This window comes from Chlorocebus sabaeus, chromosome X (genome assembly GCF_047675955.1).
Source record: "Chlorocebus sabaeus isolate Y175 chromosome X, mChlSab1.0.hap1, whole genome shotgun sequence".
Taxonomy (NCBI): Eukaryota; Metazoa; Chordata; class Mammalia; order Primates; family Cercopithecidae; genus Chlorocebus; species Chlorocebus sabaeus.
This window is the reverse complement of record NC_132933.1, coordinates 80,345,165-80,369,114: the sequence shown is the minus strand read 5'-3', so window position 1 is coordinate 80,369,114 and position 23,950 is coordinate 80,345,165. Positions and strand designations below refer to the sequence as shown.

At 39.9% G+C, this 23,950-nt stretch overlaps 1 protein-coding gene and 1 non-coding gene across 3 annotated transcripts in view; both read right to left on the bottom strand.

Moving 5' to 3' along the window:
• Positions 1-23,950, bottom strand: part of HDAC8 (histone deacetylase 8) — a 257,280-nt gene that overhangs the window by 40,779 nt on the left and 192,551 nt on the right. The window lies entirely within an intron of this gene.
• LOC119621033 (U2 spliceosomal RNA) lies at positions 5,085-5,275 on the bottom strand. The gene has a single exon (XR_005237565.1). It is a non-coding gene; the product is annotated as a U2 spliceosomal RNA (small nuclear RNA).

Below are 23,950 nucleotides of genomic sequence, written 5' to 3'. Positions count from 1 at the left end.
AGGCAGGCAGGCAGGCAGGCATGCACCTCCGAACTGGGCTGCAGCAGAGCCAGTGCAGGTGGCAGTGGACAGGACTGGACGGGACAGGATGGGATGCTCAGATGCAGGCCGGCCAACAGCTGGTCTTGTGCTCCCCAGTAGGGACCACGAGCAACAAGCTCTAAAAGCTGTGCCTACTGGAGCAATTTAGTATTGAAATACAATAAAACTAATGGCAAAGTCAATCTGACACATCTTTAATGATACACATAATGATTATTGTGCTGTACTGTAATTAGGCATAATGATAAGCAGCTCCTAAGAATGACTGTAATTACGATGACATTTACACAGCTGAACCAAATATTTCTGAGGTCAGCCAGGATGGAGGTGGGGATTAGGGGTGGTTGGACAGGAGGCAGAGCACAAACTTGGTTGCAAAGCATTTCTCTGGTTCTCCTTGTCTCCCTACTCCACCCCAAGGTGACAGTCCCTCCACCCCTTATTGGGGAACAGAAAAAAGATCTGATGAGGGACCTGGGGCCTGAATGGCTAGTTCCTTTCTCCAGCCAGGGAGAGGCTATCCTGAAGCTCCTAGGGTTAGGGAATCTGGGATGTCCAGAGGGGCTTCAAGCTGATTAGTCCCCACTTTTCCATAAGGCCTGAAATTCTATCAAGTAGCCTTAAACCTAACAAGTATATGCCTAAAGTATGGGCCTTCTTTGGAGCCTGATTTGAGCAAATCCATGTAAGGGATATTTTGGGGACAACTGGGTAAAATTTAACAGAGATTGGTATTAGATGGGTTCTCTAGAGAAACAGAACTACTGGAAAATATATATATATATATGAGGGCTTTTTTTTGAGACGAAGTTTCACTCTGTCGCTCAGGCTGGAGTGCAGTGGCATGATGTTGGTTCACTGCAACCTCCCAGTGGCACAATCTCGGTTCACTGCAACCTCCCATGTGTACACACACACACACACACACACACACACACACATATACTTTAACCTAATCTTGACTTATTTCTCCCTTCCTACACCTGACGAATCCACATTCCTTTTTGGGAACATTCTCCAGGTACCACTTCCTCCAGGAAGTGTTCACAGGTCCTTCCTTCTTCCTACCTCCACACTATCCCCTGCTTGGGTCTTCTCTGCTTCCACAGCAGCCTTGCATAATCTCTACTACAGCACTTATCACTGTGGATTATAAATGTCTTCCCGACTAGACATTGAGCTCTTTCAGGATAGATAGTATGTCTTTTTTTATCTCTATATAGCACAGGGCCTAGAACACAGTAGGGATCCTGTACATGCTTGATAAATACATGAATGAATGGATAGATGAAAGAATGAATATATTCTCTAGCAGAACATCAGAGACTTGGGAAGCATCCTCACCCTAAATCAAACACTGAGGAGGTAGAGTTTTTAGTATGTGCTTAGATACCAAAAGGAGAAAGGAGATCTGTATCCTTGGATATGTTTTAAACTCTATGATGATGATGATGATGATGATGATGTTGATGATAACTGACATTCAACATTTATTGCATAGACTTATGAGCACAACTGCCTGGGTTTTAATTTTAGCTGTACCATTTGCTAGCATGTAATTTTGGGCAAATTACATAATTTTTTTTGTACCTTAGTTTCCTCATCTGGAAAATGAGGATAATAATACTATGTATTAAATGAAATAATGTTCTGCAAAGCACTTAGAATAGTACCTGTAATGCAGTAAATACTGTATAAGGATTTGCTATTATTTATTACAATGAGTCAGCGACTGCGTGAAATCCTTCAGTTATTCATTCATGTATATTGAGAGCCTGCCAGTTCTAGGCCCTGGAGATAGCGTGCCTTCATGGAGCTTATATTTGACCTAACTCCACCCTCACACAATACAAGGGAGACACTATACATATCCCCAACATATAAAAAAGAAAAGTGAGGCTTAAAGCTATTAAGTGACTTGTCCAAGGTCATAGAGCTCCTAAGTTGAAAATTAGGATTCTAACTCTGATCTGTGTGACTCCAAAACTCATTGCTTTAGACCAGGAGTTGACAAACTATGGCCCATGAGCCAAATCTGTCCCTCTGCCTTTTTTTTTTCCTTGAGATATAATTTACCCTTTTAGAGTGCATTGTTTAGTATATTCACAAGTAGCATATTTACAAAGTTGTGCAACCAATATCTAATTCCAGAACATTTTCATCACCCATGAAGGAAACCCCATATCCATCGAGCATTCACTTCTTGTTCCCCTATTCCCTGGCAACCAGTAATCTACTTTCTGTCTTTATGGATTTTCATATTCTGGACATTTCATACAAATGGAATAATAGAATATGTGGCCTTTTATGTCTTTCTTTCACTTAGCATAATGTTTTCAAGGTTCATCCATATTGTAGTATGTATCAGTAATTTGTTCTTTTTATGGCTGAATTCCATTGTATAGATACACATTTTGTTTATCCATTTATCAGTTGATGGACATTTGGGTTGTTTCCCAGTTTTTGGCTATTATGAATAATGCTGCTATGGAAATCTGTGTACACATTCTTGTGTGAACATATGTGGTTATATACCTAGGAATAAAATTTGTGGGTCATTTGGTAACTCTATTTAACTTTTTAGGGAACTGCCGTGTTGTTTTCCCAAGTGGCTGCACCATTTTATATTTCCACCAGCAATGTATGAGGGTTCCTATTTCTCTGCATTGTTGCCAACATTTGCTATTATCCATCTTTTTTATTATTGTCATCCTAGTAGGAGTGAAGTGATATTTCATAGTGGTTTGGGATTTGCATTTCCCTAATGACTAATGATGTCAGGCATTTCCTCATATATTTATTGACCAGTTATATATCTTCTTTGGAGAAATGTCTATGTGTATCCTTTGCTCATTTTAAAACTGGGTTATTTTGCTATTATTATTTAGAGATTGGGTTTCACTCTGTCACCCAGGCTGGAGTGCAGTGGTACAATCATAGCTCACTGCAGCCTCAAACTGCTGGGCTCAAGCAGTCCTCCCGCCTCAGCCTCCCAAGTAGCTAAAACTACAGGTGCACACCGACATGCCTGCCTAATTTTTTAAAAAAGTTTTTGTAGAGATGGGGGTCTTGCTATGTTGCCCAGGCTGGTCTTGAACTCCTGGGCTCAAGTGATCCTCCTGCCTTGGCCTCCCAAAGTGCTGGGGTTATAGGCGTGAGCTACTGTGCCCAGCCTGTTGTGATTTCTTTATCTGGTTTTGGCATAAAGGTAGAACTGGCCTCATAGTTGGGAAGTTTTATTTGTCAGGGTTCTCCAGAGAAAAAGAACAAATAGGAAATCTCTCTCTCTCTCTCTCTCGCTCTCTAGATATACATGTAAAAATAAATATCTAGATAAATAAATCTATCATTTATCTATATAAAATAGATTTATTGTGAGGAACTGGCTCATGAAATTATGGAGGCTGAGAAGACTTTTGACCTGCCATCTGCAAAATGGAGTCCAAGGACAGCTGGTTGTATAGCTCTAGTCTGAGTCTGAGGACTTGAGAACCAGGAGAAATGATGGTGTAAGTTCTACTCCAAGTCCAAAGGCCTGAGAACCAGAGGGCTGATGGTGTAAATCCCAGTCCTAGGGCAGGAGAAAACTGAAATCTTAGCTCAAGCAGTCAGTCATTGAGAGATGGAAGGAGAGGAGTGGGGAGGGAAGGGAAGGGAGGGAAGAGAAGGGAAGGGAGGAAGAGAGGGAGATAATTCTTCCTTCACCTTTTTGTTCTATTCAGGCCCTCAACACATTGGATGATGCCAACCCATACTAAGGAAAATCTTTTTGATTTAGTCTCATAATCCAAATGGTAATCTCTTCTGGAAACACCCTCACACATACAATCAGAAATAATGTTTAACCAGGTATCTGAGCATTTTTGTGGCCCAATAAAGTTGACAAATAAATTCAGCCATTATTGGTATCAATCAGAATTAACTAGTGAAACCATATGTGCCTGGGGTTTTCTTTGTGGGAAATCAAAAAATTATTAATTCAATCTCTTTTACTTGGTTTAGGTCTATTCAGATATTCCATTCCATTTTTTCTTGTTAGTTTTGGTATTGTGTGTCTTTCTAGGAATATTTTCATTACATCTAGGTTATAAAATTTGTTGGCACACAGTTGTTCATAGTATTCCCTTATGCTTTTTTTTTTTTTTTTTTTTTTTTTTTGAGACAAGGTCTCACCATGTTGCCCAGGCTAGTCTCGAACTCTTGGGCTCAAGTGATCCTCATGCCTTGGCCTCCCAAAGTTCTGGGATCACAGGTGTGAGACGCTATGCCTGGCTCTTTATACTCCTTTTTATTTCTCTAAGGTGGGTAGTAATATCTCCACTATCATTCCTGATTTTCATAATTTGAGACATTTTTTTCTTAAGTATACCTGAAGTTTTGTAATTTTGCTGAGCTTTGCCAAGAACCAACTTTTGATTTCACCAAATTTCTCTATTGTTTTTCTATTCTTTATTTCAGTTCTTCTTGCTCTAATTTTTATTTTTAATTTATTTAGTTTTTTGAGACAGAGTTTTGCTCTGTCACCCAGAGCTGGAGTGCAGTGGTGCAATCTCGGCTCACTGCAACCTCCATCTCCAGGGTTCAAGTGATTCTCCTGCCTCAGCCTCCTGAGTAGCTGGGACTACAGGAGCACGCCACCATGCCCGGCTAATTTTTTTATTTTTAGCAGAGACAGGGTTTCACCATGTTGGCCAGGCTCGTCTCGAACTCCTGACTTCAGGTGATCCACCCGCCTTGGTCTCCCAAAGTGCTGGGATTATAGGTGTGAGCCATCATGCCCCACCTAATTTTTATTATTTCTTTTCCTCTGCTTGCTTTGGGTTTAGTTTCCTTCTCTATTTTCTTAAGATGAAAGATTAAGTTATTAATTTGTAATCTTTCTTACTGTTAAGCAGGCCTTTGCAGTTACAAATTTCCCTCTAAGTACTGCATTCATTGCACTCCATAAGTTTTGGCATGTTTTGTTTTTGTTTTCATTCATCTCAGAGTATTTTCGAACTTCCTTTGTGATTTCTTTTCTTTTCTTTATTTATTTTTATTGGGAGGGGTGCACCATTTCTGGAGGTACTGCAATACCAGGTTGACGCATGGAGTGGAGGAAACTGGTTCTTATTCCATCTCCCTGCTCCAAAAATCCATTTAATGTATTGTCCTCAGATAGAGGATGTATCAGTTATTAAACTGATAAGGACAGATACTACACTTGAACTTAGCCAAAAGGCCATGAAGCAACGTGATTTCTTCTTCAACCTATTTGTATTAGGAGTGTGCTGTTTAATTTCCACATATTTATGAATTCCCCAAATCTCCTTCTTTTATTGATTTCTAATTTCATTCCTTTCCATCTAATTTAATTCTAAAGTACTTTGTATGATTTCAATCCTTTTAAATTTACTGAGACTTGTTTTGTAATCTAACTTATGTTCTGTCCTAGAAAATGTTCCATGTGCACTTGAGAAGAATGTATATTCTGCTCTAGTTGGTTTATCATGTTGTCCAAATCTATTTCCTTGTTGATCTTCTCTCTAGCTGTTCTATTTATTATTGAAAATGGGGTATTGACTTCTCCAACTATTATTGTTAAATTTCTTATTTCTCTTTTTCACTTCTTTAGTTTTTGTTGCATATATTTTGGTGCTCTGTAGTTAGGTGACATATATTTATAATTTTGTCTATTAGTATAGCCACACCAGCTCTCTTTTGGTTACCGTATGCATGCTATATCTTTTGCCATCCTTTTACTTCCAACCTACGCATGTCTTTGAATTTAAAGTATTTCTTTTATGAACAACATATAGTTGAATTATGTTTTTAAAATCCATTTGACCAATCTCTAATTTTGAATTGGAGTGTTTAATCATTTACATTTAATATAATTACTGATAAGGCATAGTCTATGTATGCCACATTGCTACTTGTTCTCCATGTCTTAGGCGTTTTTGTTCCTCGATTCATTCCTCCATTACTGCATTCCTTTTTTATTAAATAGATATCTTCCAGTGTACCATTTTAATTTTCTTGTTAGTTTACATATATAAAAATGTATTATATATATAAATATGTGTGTATATATGTGTGTGTGTATATATATGTATATGTATATTTATTTTCTTAGTGGTTGCCTGAGTATTATAATTAACATGTTAACTTTTAACAATACAGTTTGGATTAATATCAACTTAATTTCAATAGTATATGTTATGGTTTGGATATGGTTTGTTCGTCCCCACCAAAACTCATTTAAAACTTGATCCCCAATGTGGCAGTGTTGGGAGGTGGGCCTAGTTGGAGTTGTTTGGGTCATGAGAGAAGATTTCTCATGAATGGCTTGGTGCGGTTCTCATAGGAGTGAGTTCTCACTCTGGCAAAACGGGATTAGTTCTTGCAGAAATGGATTAGTTCCTGCAAGAGTGGGTTGTTATAAAGCCAGGGTGCTCCTCAGATTTTGCCTCTTTGCATGTGCCTTCCTACTCTTTGACCTTTTGCCATGTTGTGACACAGGACAAAAGCCCTTACCAGAGGCCAAGTTAATGCCAGCACCATGCTTCTTGAACTTCCTAGCCTCCAGAACCAGGAGTTAAATAAACCTCTTTTATTTATAAATTACCCAGCCTGAGGTATTCTGTTATAGCAACACAAAATGGCCTAAGTACATAAATACTTTGTTCCCATATAGCTCCATTTTCATGCCTCTCCTTTGCGTTGTTATTGTCACACAAATTATATCTTCATGCATTGTGCACTTATCAAAGTGGATTTATTGCTTTATGCAGCTGTGTTTTAAATCATATATAGAAGAAAAGAGTTACAAAGAAAAATATATTTGTACTTTGATATTTACTTATGTAGCGAATCTTACCGGTGGTCTTTATTTCTTTATGTGGATTCGAGTTGCTGTCTAGTGTCCTTTCATTTCAGCCTTAAGGATTCCCTTCAGTATTTTTTTTTTTTTTTTTTTTTTTTGAGATTGGTCTTGTTGCCCAGGCTGGAGTGCAATGGCACAATCTCGGATCATTGCAACCTCTACCTCCAGGGTTCAAGCAATTCTCCTGCCTGAGCCTCCCGAGTAGCTGGGATTACAGGCACCCACCACCATTCCTGGCTAATTTTTGTATTTTTAGTAGAGACAGGGTTTCGCCATGTTGGCCAGGCTGGTTTTGAACTCCTGACCTCAGGTGATCGGCCTGCCTCGACCTCCCAAAGTGCTGTGATTACAGGTATGAGCCACTATGCCCGGCCACCATTTAGTTATTTTTAATATAATTTCTATTTATTGATATTCTTTATTTGGTGAGACATGTCATACATTCTTTTAAATTTTGGTACATATTTAAAATAACTAATTTAAAGTCTTTGTCTAGTAATTCCAATGTTTGGAGATCCTCAGTGATAGTTTATGTTGATATTTTTTCCTATGTACTCACCATTTCTTGTTTCTTTGCATATCTTACAACTTTTGTTAAAAATTGAACGTTTAAAATTATATGTGGTAACTCTGGAAAACAAATTCTCCCTCTCCCCAGAGTTTTGTTGTTGTTGCTGCTGTGTTTATTTGTTTAGTGTTTTTTTGTTTTGAGACGGAGTCTCACTGTGTCACCCAGGCTGGAGTGCAGTGGCATGATCTCGGCTCACTACAACCTCCACTTTCTGGGTTCAAGAGATTCTCCTGCCTCAGCCTCCCAAGTAGCTAGGATTACAGGCATGTGCCATGATGCCCAGCTAATTTTCTTTTGTATTTTCAGTAGAGACGGGGTTTTGCCATGTTGGCTAGGCTGGTCTTGAACTCCTGACCTCAAGTGATCCACCTGCCTCGGCCTCTCAAAGTGCTGGGATTACAGCCATGAGCCACCACACCTGGCCTGTTTAGTGGCTTTTCTAAATTAATTCTGCAAAGTCTGGATTCTTTGTCATGTGGGGTCACAGAAGTCTCTGCTTGCTTAGCTTAGTGGTCAGCTAACGATTGTACAGAGATTTGCTTAAATTGATGGAGCCAGTAAGTCTCCCAGTCTTTACCAAGGTGCTCTGTGTGTGTGTTGGGGGCATGCCCTCAACATTCTGTCAGTTAACAACTTTGCCTTAGCACTTCACTTGTACAGAGCTTGAAGTTCAGTCATAGGTGAGAACTTTGGCCTTTCTCAGGTGTTTTCTGAGCATGTGCACAGCCTTGGGAATGCATATCATCCTGTGCATATGCACAGCCTTTTAGATTCCCAGGAATTTGTTGGAGCTTTTCTAAGCCCCATATGGACACCTCATTCCCCAGCAGTTACTTTTAAGCTTTTTGGTTAGCTTAATGTTCGCCACAACTGTTGTCTATTACCATAGGCAGCTGTAAAGTTAATCATTTGTCTCTAATTATTTTTGACAAATACCTCAAGGAAAAAGTTTTTCACACTGAGCACACTCTTGAATCATGCCTAATAAAAAAAGCCTTGCAAGTGGGGTCTTCCAAGGAACCGCTAGACAGGCCAAATATTAATTCTTCAGAAATGAGGCTTGGAAGGAGCTCCAACATTCTACTCCATGTTCTGTTCCCTCTGGTGGCTGCCAGGCTGCTGGTTTTCACCATGATTGTAGGCTGTTGGTTTTCAAGGCTACAATTTCTACCTGTTTTTGTAAATCAAGTTTTATTGGAACACAACCAACACTCATTCATTTACATACTGTCTATGGCTGCTTTTGTGTACAATAGCAGAATTGAGTAGTTGGGAGTAGTTGGGACAGAAATCATATGGTCTGAAAAGCGTAAAATATTTATGGCCTAGCCCTTTATTCTAAAGGTTTGCTACTCCTACTCTAGACCAGTGCTGTTTAGTAGAAATATAATGTGAGCCACATATATAATTAAAAATGTTTTGAGTAGTCACATTGAAAAATTTTTAAAAGTGAAATTATTTTTAAGAATATTTTATTTAACCTAACACATTCAAAATATTATCAATTTGGCATATAACCAATATAAAATTACTAATAAGATATTTCACATTTTCTTCTAAGTCTTTAAAATCTGGTGTGTACTGAAAATTTACAGCACATCTCAATTTGGACTAGCCACATTTCAAATGCTTACTAATCACTAGTGGCTACTGGTTACCAAATTGGATAGCATAGCTCTAGATTCTTGGTGCTCAAAATGTGGTACCTGGTTTGGCAACATTATATCACGCAGGAGCTTGCAAGAATGGCACAATCTCAAGCTTCAGCCTGGAGGAACTGAATCGGAATTTGCATTTAACAAGCTCTAGGTAATTCATATGCATATTAAAGTTTGAGAAGTAGAGCTCTATACCATTTTGCTATACTACCTGCCTTTGGGATAAAGACCCAGTACACACAAGGTATTACTCTAATATAAAATATAACCCTCTGGTTATCATTCTATCATAGATCTTGGTGGAATTGTCTGAAAATGAATTAACTAAGATGACAGTGTGCTAGGTGCTATGCTAGGCACCGTGGGGTTTGCTGAGCTGAAGAGGACATGGTCTCTTCTTTCAGGGAACTCACAACTGCCCAAGGATGCCTGGAGAATAATACCCTGCATACGAAATCCAATCTTCTGCACTAAAATCCTCTAAACAACTTTTCCATCTCAAATGTAAATGTGGCAACCAGGCACTGGATTGCTCAAGCAGGCATTCAACTCAAGAGGTTCATGGGACAGAAACAAAACAGTTTCACTCAATTTGAAATTGGCTCACGGCACCGGTCTGAAGCAAACACTCAAGCTTTAGGATATGAACTCAATGGGTCATTCTGAAAGGGTAGCAACCCTGTGTTTGTATAACAGGAAAGTTATAACATTCATCATGCTCGGATTCAGGAACTGTGCACTCAAGTCAAGAGAAATCTGACAGTCTGATTTCCAGGTTCCAGTGACTTGGAATAGAAATTCCTATTTAAAGCAAAGAAAATAAGAAATGAGGAAGTGCCAGTCCTTGTTTCTCTGTGTAGGTGTTGACAAGCTATTAAATCATTAGGCTGTCCCTTGCCAGAAGCAGCAGAATAAATCTTGGAAGTTGACAAATGGTCAGCAGCTCTGTGTGTGCCTGCACACTCAGAAGCACACACAAAGGGCACACTGTTTCCCTTGGTTTATCTCCTGGCTGTGTAAATATTTCATCTGACATTTGGATTGGATTCTGAGCTAGTTTCCCACCAAGCTGATGGTTTTTTAATCTGCTTTCATCAGCCTACAATAAACTGTCTAACCTGTCTGCACAGCGCAGTGTACTCTGCCCACTGGCAAACAGAACAAATGGAACCAGGAGATCCCGACATACTTTTCTCAGATGTCTGAAGACGAGGAATTGCACCCAAGCTCTGCCCAAGCCAGAAACACAAGCTATGAGGCACTCGCCTCATCCTGTTATACCAGCACCCAAGAGCCCTTCCTAGACTAGCCCAGTGCCAGTAGGAGGTCACAACACATAACTTGGGCCTGCCATCCTATTAAGACAGATCTTTGGCTCAGCACAAATATGCCACTGCCAAAGATGAGGGTGGCTGTAATCTCATTCACTCTAGGTTGTATTCATGCTGGCTTCCTTTCAGTTTCAGATGAGTTCCTTCAGTTGTCCAAAATGTAGGAAATGCTGTGATAACCCAAACCACAAATTACTGGCTCAGAAAGCTCCTATGCAGTAATAAAAATAAAGGAAGCACTGATACATGCTACAACATGGACGACCCTTTAAAACGTTCGGTTAAATGAAAGAAGCCAGTGATAAAAGAGCATATATTGTAGGATTCCATTCATATGAAATGTTCAGAATAGCAAATCTATAGAGGCAGAAAGTAGATTGGTTGTTGCCAGGGGGTAGGGGAGGAGGAGATTGATTGCTAGTGAGCATGGGATTTCTTTTAGGGGGAATAATAATGTACCAGAATTAGGTAGTGGTAACGGTTGCATAACTTTGTGAATATACTAAAACCCACCGAATTGCACACTTTAAATGGGTGAATTTTGTGATATGAGAATTACATCTTGCTAAAGCTGTTTAAAAACACTTGAGTTATTAGATGATTTTTCCTTCTCCCCCTAAAAAAGCTCCCATAGATCAATCTTCTCAGCCTTGTTATTTTGTATTCTACTTATAGGAGAAGGATGTAAAAGAAAGGCATACAAGCTGGTACTAGGAAAGCTACAGGATCAGAAGGGGCTACCCAGTCTACTGCTATGGTCCTCTATCATTCATTCACTTATCCATTCATTGAAAGTCTGCTATGTATTAGGCACTGGGGATACAGCATTAAGAAACTCTGCCCTATTAGGAGCTTATGATAATGATGTTTCTAACATTGACCACCCCCAGATTCATGAATTGCCTTCTGAATCATCAAAGATTAAAATGTATAATTGCATTAATTGTACAGTGTTATTTGTATGCCGGTTATTTTGAAATTGGGCATTCATGGATTCATGGATGATACACCTCTCTAAAGGTTTCTATACTTGAGGTATAAACTATATTGGATAATTTATACTAATAGTAGAGCAAAATATTTAAAGAACAAGGCAGAATACAAACTTACTATTTCCCCAAGGAAGTTTCCCCAAGATGTTATAAGCAAGAATTCTTGACAAAAATAGCCAAACCATGTACTTCGAGGTTTCCTTCTTCACAAAGAATTGCTTTTGTGAATCCACAGGCTTTATTAAGAGGTAGCCTTGGCTGGGCACAGTGGCTCATGCCTGTAATCCCAGCATTTTGGGAGGCCGAGGCGGGAGGATCATGAGGTTAGGAGATCGAGACCATCCTGGCTAACACAGTGAAACCCTATCTCTACTAAAAATACAAAAAATTAGCCGGGTATGGTGGTGGGTGCCTGTAGTCCCAGCTACTCGGGAGGCTGAGGCAGGAGAATGGTGTGAAGCCGGGAGGCGGAGCTTGCAGTGAGCTGAGATGGCGCCACTGCACTCCAGCCTGGGCGACAGAGCGAGACTCTGTCTAAAAATAAATAAATAAATAAACAAACAAATAAATAAATAAATAAATAAAAGAGGTAGCCTTTTTCTCTTTGTCTCAGTGTAAAGACATATATCTGCTGGTATACTTCTGGCATCAGAATGGGGAAAGCTGGCACAAAGAAACTCAATTGTTCATTTCTTCAGGCAGTGTGTTAGATGGAGAAATATAATAACATTTGATCTTTGGAGTCAGGCAGGCCTAAGTTCACATCCTAGCTCACATTTTAAATTCAGGCCTGCATCATCTCTTAACAGCTTCTGAGTTGCTCTTCCTATCTCCAGTCATGTGCCTCTCAAATTCATCCTTTACGCAGCAGCCTAAGTAAACTCAAAAATACAAATCGGATCTTGTCACTCCCTTACTGTAAATATTTTAGGGACACCACAACTTTGGTAGGAGGGTCTAAGCTATTGAGCATGACTAATAAAGAGTTGGCTCCACAGTTTGGCCTTCAAACACCTCTCTGGCTGCATCTCTTACCATTTTCCACCTTACAATTTTTACACAACTGTTTGTAGTTGCACACAGACAGAAACCCACATGCACCCACTCTACTCAGGCTGTTATGCTCTCCTGGAGTCACTTTCCACCCTTCTGTGCCTGGTTAACTTTTGAATCATTCTTGCATTGGGGTGGGGGGATACAACACAGCTGGCAAGAGGATAGACTCTAGAGCCAGACACCAAGGCAAATAAGGGCCCCAGTTTAGTCTGCCTGCCCTAACTTTGGAAGCTAGATTAAAGGTAGTTGAGGAGATACTGACAATAATTGCAAAAAGTCTGTTACATTCTAGCATAAACTACTTTAAAACCATTGTATTGAAAAAGTTTGAGTAAGTAATATATGTATTTAGTTAAAAATTCCAAAGGCAGAAAAGGATATTTTGTAAAAGATGAAGTCCTTGCTGTGTCCTAGATACCCAGTTCCCTTGCCAGTGTTTTTGTAACTCTTTCAAGAGACAGACAGCATATGTAAGCATAAAAATATCATTTTAATACAATAAGAAAACACATTGTACACAGTGTCCTGTAATTCCCTTTTCATTCAGATACCTTATCTTGGAGATTCTTTCACATGTATTATATGTAGCCAATCTTCTACTGGAAAACATTTACCTTGTTTTTCAACTTTTACAAAGCTATTTCTTAGGACTTCTTTTACTATTCTTGCAGAGCTCCTGCTCACCAGAAAGAAAATTCTTTCTTTTTTTTTTTTTTTAAAAAAAAATCTCAGTTACTTTACTTTCTTTTCCATTAAAAATTGCATTTATTGCGATTTTGTTTTTTATTTACAAAGTTAATACGTTTCATTTGTAGGAAACTTGGAAAAGGCTGGGTGCAGTGGCTCATGCCTGTAATCCCAGCACTTTGGGAGGCCGAGGCAGTAGGATCACTTGAGGCCACCAGTTTTAGATCACCTGGGCACCATAGCAAGATCTTGTCTCTACAAACAATTAAAAAACTAACCAGGCATGGTGGTACATGACTGTAGTCTCATCTGCTTGGGAGGCTGAGGCAAGAGGATAACTTGAGCCCAGGAGGTCAAGGCTACAGTGAGTTATGATCACACCACTGCACCCCAACCTGTCTGCAGAGTAAGACCTCATCTCAAAACCAAAAACCAAAAAACAAGCAAACAAAAAACTTGGAAAATAAAAAAGCACAAAGAAAAAAGATCACTCATATTTCCAATACTGGTTAACATTTTGATGAATGTCTTTCTAGTATTTTTTATATTCACATATCTACACTTTACAAAAGGTCTACTCTCAAATTTGAGGGGGAAATATGTGATGAGACATAGTAAAGAAGAATAATAGCTTACCATGTTTTGGTCAGTAGCGTACCTTAAATGCATTATCCCATTTAATCCACACAACAACCCTATGAAATATATACCTTTCTCCTCATTTTACAGGTAGGGAAACCGAGGCACAAAGAATTGCTGAGTCACACAGTTTGGGGAGTAACACAGCTGGGATTTGAAGTTAGATACATCAGACCCCAAGTCACACTCTTACTTGCTGTACTCCACTGCCTCTGCCAGGTCCCCAGTGTCTAGTAAAATTGAAAAGGCACAGACCCCATGATCCAGCAATTCCATTTGCAAGTCTGTGTTCTACAGAAACTTGCACATGTGCCCAAGGACCAAGTGTAAGAATGCTCATTGCAATGGACTGTGGTGGCAAAAAATTAGGACCAATCCAAATGTCCATAAAGATGTGGATGGTTAAATAAAACACAGAATATCCACAGGATGAGATACTATAAAGCAGTTTAATGGCCTGAAATGAATGTATGTGGGCAGATCTTAGAAACAACATTGCATGTTTCTTCACTGAATAAAATGATAAAAGGAGAAAAAATATTGAATGATAAAAGCAGATTGCAAAACATTATGTACAGTATGGTACTATTTGTCCCAATTAAAAAAAAATCATTGCCTGCAAATTCCACATCTTGTTTCTGATCACGGTGAGAATGAACTGGAAAGATACACATCAAATTCATGACAATGGATGCCCTGGGGGCACTGGGAGAAGAATAGGACTGGGGAGGAAGGACACAGGATATTCAACTTTTATCTATGATTTTTTTTTTTTAAGGATTTAAAGATAAGACAAAATTTTAACACATTTTAATTCTGAATGGTGGGAATAAGTGTGTGTGTTATATTCTCTGTTACTATACTATATTTAAAAAATAGTATCAGCTAATGTTTACAGAGCACTTATGAACCAGGTACAGTTCTAAGCATTTCATGTGGATCAATTCATTAAATCCTAACAAGCATCCTATGAGGCAGATACTATATTAGCTCCATGACAGATAAGGAACCTAACAGATAAGACACAGGTTAAATAACTTCCCTGCATCACACAGCTAGTAAGTGGTGAAGCTGGACTCCAAACCTGGGTGTATCTGGCTTCAGGAACCCTGCCTTTACCCTGTGTCATTTCCACTCTTCGGAACATTCTCAAAATATAAACAAAACAGCACAAAGCCAAGTCCCTAAATGCTGAGGGAATGCGAAGTGGAGGAATGAACACAACTGTGCAGTTGTTGCCTTGATTGCCACCTTCTCTATTTGCTATATTAGCCTGAGGGCTCCACTCTGGAGCTGAACTAGCTCTAGTTCAGAGTAGAACAGCAGAGACCTCTCTTTCTTGAGGGAATCAAAACCGAAAACTCTACTCTTCCTAAAAAACAAAAGAAAACAAAACGAAATAATAGGCAGAGCACAATGAGGTAGGCCCCACTGGGGATATTACAGGGCACACAATCAATTTAAGCCTGCGTGTGAACTGGAGTTCCCATGGGTTAACTAAGCCTAGTTCTTTGGCTACAAATGGTTGGGGCAGGGAGAAGCTGGCAGCCATGTAGGGTAGAAAAGTGAGACTTGGAGGAAAGAGGGAAATCCTTTGGCTTCCTCCGGTGGCTGCTCCTCTCCCTGCAGAAGGATGTGCTATCTCGGGCTTAAGGAGTTTAGCAGTAGGAGGAAAGGGAAAGATGGAGGCCAGCAGGGTGGGTTTCTGTAGCTCTCTTCCTGCTGCAGCCTCTGGTTTTAGTAGAGTAATTCCCTCACTCCCTGCTGTCATCATCAAAGCAGCTCCCAGGCTCCAAGTAAATAAGAGACAGGAAAACAGTGGGGTGGCAAGAAAAGTTGTGTAGGGTAGTGGTGAAGAGCTCAGACTTCAGAGCCACCCTGCCTGGGTCTGAATCCTGGCTTTGCCACTTATTCATTTTTCTGTCAACTTGGGCAAGCCATCTATGAAATGGGGATAATAATGGAGTTGTTGTCTTGTGAGGATACAGATAAATAATGCATCTAAAGCGCTTAAAACAGTGCCAGGCATATAGTAATCACTTCATGAGTGCTTGTTGTACTTCTTCTTTCTGAGTACCTGCTTGTTTCCAGGGACTGTGATAGGAATTAGGGATGGAGGGGACGATCAGACAGTTTTTGCCCTTGAATTTAGTATCGTTGAGGAGACAGATGAGCAAATGAATTACAATACAATATAATAAGGTCTCAAGTTACTATATGTGTCAGATATTATAGGATCGCAGGGAAAGAAGTGATAAACTATGGAGGGGAGGGGTGGCCAGGGAGGACTTCACAGACAGATGACATGGAGATTGGAATTTGAAGGAAGAGTAGGGCTTCACCCAGCAGGCAAGCAGGAGGAGAGACATTCCTAGTAGAAGTACCTTGGTCAAAGGCATAGCTGGAATCAGGGTTTAGGGCAGGAGTAGGGATAGCATAGTGGGAAAAATAGATTAGGGCCCAATCTAGAAGGATCTTGTGTTCTCTGCTAAGAATTTCAGACCTATAAGTTCTGGGAGGGTGTACGTGTGTGTGTGTGTGTGTGTGTGTGTGTGTATGTGTATGTGTGTGTGTGTGCTTGAAGCAGGTAGATAACATGATTAAAGTTGAATTGTTAAAAAAATAACTGATATGAAGGATGGATTATGGGTGGAAGACTGGAGGGATACCAGTTGAGTTGCACTGATCCCCCAAGTCCCACCCCCCAACTCCTCCCTCAGTGTTCCCTTTATCAATCAACCATTTACCCACTTGCCCAAGAAAGAGCCTTGGGGTCTTTGGCAAGCCTTTGCTTTCCTTCACTCCTATATCTACTTCATCAACAAGCCTGGTTGGTCTACCTCCAAAATGCATCTAGAATCTAGAGGACCATAAAGGCCTCCTAACTGGTCTTTCTAGTTCTCTTGGTATCTCTCTGTAATCCTTTGTCTATACAAATGCCAGAGTGATTACACACACACACACACACACACATTGCTATGGAATGAATTGTGAGTCTTCCTACCCCGATTCACATGTTGAAGCCCTAACCCCTAATGTGGCTGTATTTGGAGCAAGGAAGTAGTTAAGGTAAAATAAGGTCATGGTGAAGTGGGTAGCTGATCTGATAAAATTAGTGTCTTTATAAGAAGAGACACCAGAGAGATCTCTTGAGTTTTCTCTCTGCAAACACACCAAGGAAAGGCCATGTGAGAATGTGGCAGGAAGGTGGCTGTCTGCAAACCATGAAGTGAGCCCTCACAAGAAACTGACCATGCTGGTGCCTTGATCTTGGACTTCCAGCCTCCAGAATTGTGAGAAAATAAATTTCTGTTGTTTAAGCCATCAGGTTTATGGTATTTTGTTATGGCTGCCTGAGCTGACTAATACAATTCGTTTTAGCTACATTATTAATACTTGCTTATGCACTGTCTTGTGTAATTTTTCTCTAATTGGTTGTCAGGTGCAGCTTTTGCCTTTCCACTAGTCTATAAGTTCCTAGGAGTCATGGATCATGCCTCTTAAATCACCAGAAGCACCTAAACCAAGTCAGGCACACAGTGGTAGGCAATAAACGTGTATGAAAGGAATGGACACAACTGCACAGGGAGATGCGCTGAGTACTCATAGCTAGAAAAGGATACTGAGTCTCTGGAGTTGGTGTTAGCTTTGTCACAGATGTCTTAAGTGTCTGTAAACAAATTAACATCTTCAGCAGTGTTGTTTCTTCCCTCCATTATGGAGTTTTGGTGAGGCTTAAATATGATCCGGTATTTTCAAAGGCTTTGTGAGGAAGCAGAGAGCCTAGGTCTTTGAGTCAGAAAGATCTGGGTTCAAAATATAGCTTTCTCACTTACTAGCCCTGATAAGAACACTGACCTCATGAGAGGTGCTTTGTACACACAGAAGCGTTCAATCTTCACAGCCACCCTGCAAAGTGGATAATGAGGATCTCCATTTTAGGGATGAGGAAACTGAGCTTCTGAGAGACTGGTGAAATTACTCAAGATCACACTTCTAGTTAAAGGATCAGATCCCCAAATTGCTTGGCTCAAAAGCTCATGTTCTTTTTACCCTGCAACAGGCTCCAAAAGAGAACAAAGCTTAACCTCTAGGAAGAATGACTTCCTATACTGGATTTAACAAGATCCCATGTTCTAGGGACAAAAGTTCTTGGCTTTCTTTAGGGAGACAGGAAGCTGCCACCCTAATATTTAAGTAATATAAGATTAGTCAGAATCAGATTTTCAAAACGGACCATGACCCAAAAGGAGATTATGAGCTATTTTAGCAGGCTGAGGGTACCATGAGGGGCAGGGTAAATTGCCTTATTTATTATTATTATTTTAAATTGACAATAACTATACATATTTATGGGTACAGTGTGATATTTCTTTTTTCCCTTATTTTAAAAAATTTTTTAATTTTTATGGGTATATAGCATGTACACATATTTATGAAGTACATGAGATATTTTGATACAGGCATACATGTATAATAATCACATTAGGGTAAATGGCATATCCATCACCTCAAGCATTCATCATGTCTTTGTGTTATGAACATTCCAGTTGTATTCCCTCAGTTGTTCTAAAATGTACATCAAATAATTGCTGACTATAGTCACCCTGTTGTGCTAATTTGATAGCCAGACCTTATTCACTGCCTCTAACTATATTTTTGTACCCATTAACAGTGTGATATTTTGATACATGCATATAATGTATAATGATCAAATCAGGATAATTAGCATATCCATCACATCAAACATTTATTATATTTCTTCGTATTAGAACATTCAAAATTCACTCTTCTAGCTATTTGAAAATATGTAAGAAATTGTTGTTAATTATAGTCACCCTATAGTGTGTAGCTATTTTATTTACTTCAGGCACACTGAACCTAGCATTGTGCTTGGCTCAAGGAAGCACTCAATGACTATCTGCGGAATGACAAATTCCCAGTGTAGCTCAGAGGATGAAAGACATCACATTCTGTGGCCTGGTGTAGTGGCCACCAGAAAAATGTAGCTATAGAGATTAGGCCTGAAAGAGCCAGTCACATAGCTGCCAAGGTTTGGAACTGAAGAAGTATATTTTTAATATGTTTTAGAGTCACAATGAAACAAGATTCCCTGATGGGAATTTTCCCAAAGACTGGATCCAGACACCCAATAAAAGGGTTACAAGTGTACTTGCATATAATTTGCAAATGGTTTATGTCTAACTGCATTCTCTGTCATCTATTCCCTGGTGATTTTCAAGGCAAAAATTTATTGTTACCCTAAAGGTTATTGCATAATTTATAAAAATAATAAAAGTTTATCTTCTCTTCCTTAAAAAACAGAACAGGCAGTACCACATTTCGCTGTCAAGGCTGTTCAGCACAGACAACTCATATCTTTATTATTGCCATAGAAAGTGTTTGATCAATCATATTTAGGCTGTACTATAAAATTTAAAATGTGAGGTGTAGCTGTATTAGCCAGTATCACTAAAGTTCCTTGGACGTGAACTCCTATGTCATCAACATGAGGACTGTCCTGTTCAAATGGCACTTATCTGGATTTCAGTGATATAGAGGCCCTCCATGTAGGAATCTGTGTTACTGAGGACTCAAAGCAAGAGCGGTTTTCCCCACTTCTCAGAAACACAGTTAAGGCCCAGTGGCAGAGTCACTCTTCACAAGAGCAGAGGAGGTTGGGGTGACAGAAAGCAGAACTCTGAATACCCATTCCTAACTCACAGGCAGAAGTTTTGCTTTGTAAGCTGATCCTTGACAGTGCAGTAATTTATAAATGGAAAGAGATAGGGGACTCATCATTCAGTAAGCATTTATTGAGGGCCTGCTATATGTGCAAGGCACTAGATAAAGCATCACAGCTTAATAAGGAGAGCTTTCAAATGTATCAGGCCTTTTCTTGTCATTGCCTTAAAATATCATGTCCTGTATTTAAAAATGGCAATGTAATCATGAGGAAAAAATTCAAACTCAACATTAGTACAACTTATATTTGCCCTCTCAAGTGATGGTAAAAAGAACTCTCTAAATGCTTTAATGAGCTTTTGCACACACTGTTCCCTCTGCTTGGAATTCTCTTCCCCCTCTCCTGTCTGCCTGGTGAAATCCTACCCTCTCTTTAAGAAACAGCTCAAATATCATCTCCTTTGTGAACCCTTCTGACACCTCCTGAGCGAATTAATCATTCCCCTCTATACATTCGCAAAGCTCTTTGCAAGGAACCTCTACTCTCACACTGTACCATAATTTTTCCTTTCTCACACTTTACCCTGAGCTCCATAAATCAGGGCACACCTCTGATTCATATTGGTATCCCCAACACAACGCCTGCATATAGCAGTAGTAAGTGATTGCTGAAATTCCCTGACCACTTTGAAAAAGAAATCTATTAATACATTACAGAGAACTTAATAGAAAATTAACAAGGCTTTGCACATAGTATGTGCTTAATAAAGGGCTGCTGACTTTGAATGTAGTAAAAATGGTGCGTCTCTTAGGTCAAGTCTATAGATAGCAATTCTTGCTATTCCCTTCATGCCACAACAGTAGGCACCAACTCTACACAGACAGACATCCTTGTGATGTTTCAGGCACTGAATATTACACTTGCCCTAAACCATCCATCCCTGCCAACTTACCAGGTGGCACAAATGTCTCACTATTAGTCACTTCTTGGGGTTAAGGCATTAGCTACAGAAGTGCTCTATTGGACTGCTTTCAGATGGAGGAAAAAATATACCAGAAGCCACCTGAAAGGCTTCACATCTTTCAGAGGACCTGGAGATCATTCATGCCCCTCTCCTTCCAACTACAATCTGTACTCCAAAGAGAACTCAGAACACAGGAAAAGATCCCAAAAAGAGTCAATGCTGAGCACAATTTAAATGGTACCCTGTATTCAGAGTCGACAATACCTACTAGCTTAGAATTATACATTTGCTGTTTGTAAAAGTGCTGGGAGGCAAAAATCTAAAGAGGGTAAAAAATGAGTAAACATTATTTATATCAAAGCACTAAAAAATTCCAAACTTTGGCATTTAATAGTAGTCATTTGAAAAATTCTACTATCTTTTCTCTGGGTGTGGGAGAATAAAACCCTTTTTCTGTTCTGAAAAGAGATGTGTAGAAGGGAACTCATTTTGTAGTTTGAAAGTTCTACTTGTATTGGAAATACACCTATCTTGTAGTTCTTCAGCATATAATCACCAAAGACTTTTAAAAAATTATTATTATTTTGGCTAACACAGGCACAAAATTGTCAATTAATACTATGTTAGCTAGAAACCAGTTGGACAAACACCAGATTTCCTGGGCATTCTAGTTAAGAGTAATGGAGATGATCTTTCCCAAATTTTCAAAATCCAGGAATGTTCTGTGACTCATTGATTGCTTAGGGAGTTCTTATTCAGGGTTGGTAGTTTAATAAATTAGGCAGAAGGTCAAAGCTAAAATCTGTTGAATTTAGCTGAAACAAAGACTAGTCTTGCTTCCAAATCATTGTTAGTGTAATTTGAACAGTAAAATACTGGAGAGCCCAGAGGTAAGCAAAGTTTCTCAGTGTAATCCTCTTCCACCTCTGTTAGCTTGGGAGGCATGGGTGAGAGAGGGACAATGCCAACACAAACGGAATTGTACAGTGAAGAAAGAAAAGGAGGGCCAGAACAGTGGGTGAAAAGTTAACTTACTTCACTTAGACCACCATATTAAAACCAGATGTGTCTAAAATGTTGGATAAGGAAAAACTGGTGTTACTGATAGCGTGAACAAACCCTTTGTGCTTTCCTCCCAATACAGTATCATTACAGGGTGCCAGAGGTGTCATTTTCTTTCATTCCACATGTAGCACATTCTCAACTAGTTAAACCGTTTCTAATCTTATGTAATTAGATAGGTCTCGCTACATCCCTCAGTTGAAGGATTTTATGAGCTGCCTTGTTCTGTCTCCCTTTTGTGACAGCTTCTTTGGGGCTGGAAACTAACATTTGCTAACATTTCTTCCCTTCTGGCACCTGTCAGCTGGATGGGCTCTGGGAAAAGGAGGATGGGGAGGGAAGGAATGTAACACCCCCCACTCCCCAATGCCCTGGTATTAGAGGCGTCTTTGTCTCTACTTAGGGATTACTTTGTTCTGGAAAGTGCTGTTAAGCACACACTCAAAATAAACAATGGGCAGATGGATGAATGTAATGATGAAGTTCTTGTTTTTTTATTTAATTTCATCACAAATTTCGAGTTCCTTTGTTTACTAAATGTAGAGCCTAGGGGAGGTACTAACCAGAGGTAGAAGTCCTTTAATATGGCCCAAGGTTGACCCACCCTGCAAAGTGGATGGGGCTTGGCTCTTTGATCTTCCCAGTCCAGTTACTCTGTGCAGAGCCCTGCCACTGGATACAGAGACTCCAGCATGACTGCCTTCGCCTTACTTCAGAGCAGAGTTGTGGGGAGTCATCAGATATTTGACATCAGAATCAAAGGCTATATAAACACAAGGGCTTTTACTTCAATGCAGAAATAATAATGGCATTTTGGAATTGAGAGTTTTTCCTTCAAAAGGCTTGAAAGCAATCCCCCGACCAAGAGCTTTCTTAGGGTCATTTCTTGACCATTCTATGATGTCTTTGTGAGGTTGCTGACTGGCAAATTCTCTCCATGTGTAGACAGGGAAATCCAGAATTAAGGCCGATTTATGCTTCTATCCCTTGGGACTTGTGCATGATTGATTATATGCAGGGCCTGACCTCTCACCACAAAATTCTGTGGTTTTTGTCCAATAATGGTAAAAGACAACTGAAGGAGTGCAGTGTACAATAGAAATGGGTGAGTGACAGGGCCACCTGACGTCTCCTAGTACTTTACAGTTTATAAATCGCTTTCAGAGTTGCCCTTTCATGGATAGGCAGCGTACACTCCTATTTCACCAAAGCAACTGGACTGCGGAAATAAGAGCCAGGGTGCTGGCACAGTTATGGAGCCCTGAATTTCTCACGCTGGGGGCGGGGCAGCGCGTGGGTAAGCACTTTGCCTTCCAGGAATAGTACTGCTCTGAGACGCCTCTGTAGACTGCCTGGAACGAAGATTAAGCCCAGGGTTCTCTTTGCATTCCATTTAGCAGTTTGCTCATGCTTTCACTACAGATCAGTCTCAAGAATTCCTCTGCCAGCTGAGAATCTGCATGTTGCTTTGGCTGTAAGACAGTATCTTATTTATTCTCATAAATCCCCTCCTCCTCTTGTCCTTGATTATTTTCACCGTAAAATGGAAACGGGGCAAATTATGTGAGCATTTGGGTGCTGGACTGCAGCCACCCTTGGCAATCTTTGTCAATCTTTGAGATTCTCACCAGCATCGACTAAAGAACAGTGACTCACCCAGAGTAACACATAGTCCCTCTTGCCTTTAAAAAAGGAGTTCCTCAAAAGTGCTGCTAAAAACCAAAACAAAACAACTATAGTTCAGGGGGAAAAAAAAGTGCTAAGAGCAAAAGATTGATTTTAAACAAGGCCAGAAGATTTCGAAGAAGGAAAGGGTGATTATCTGCAAGTGAAAAAGTAGTTTGTACATTTTAGATTTCCTTTCCAGTTCCAAATTTGAGGCTTAAACATCTTTTGTCTGGGGAAAGTTAGGACATGAGGAAGTTAGGTTACCTCAGCTCCAGCTTCCTACTTGAAAATGCCAAGGAGCTCTGAGCAGTATGTTGCTCAGCACCCCTGGCCAGAAGGGTGGAAGGGAGACAAAAATTGGGAAGGAATAAAAGTGAGAGGCAGCTGGCCCAAATGCTGCCTAGCCAGCTGTATAGACAGCTGTCCCTTTAATTTAACCCTTAGTTCATCCCCCAAGGACAAAGCTCATTTTGCATACTGAAGTCTCTTCTTGTAGCTATTGTGGTTGTTTTAAAGCACAGGGAAAATATAGAGGTAAGGGAGGTTATGTGAGGAAAACTTGACAAAGAAAGTGTTTTTTTCCCCCTCAAAATGCGTATGCAGGGAAGAACTCATGAGGGCTACATACAGAGAGACAGGAATCACTGTAATCAAAGGGAGTCTGGAGGAGGAAGGACAGGCTGCACAGACTTGAAGGACAGTTTTGCTTAAACTTCTATCTACATTCTC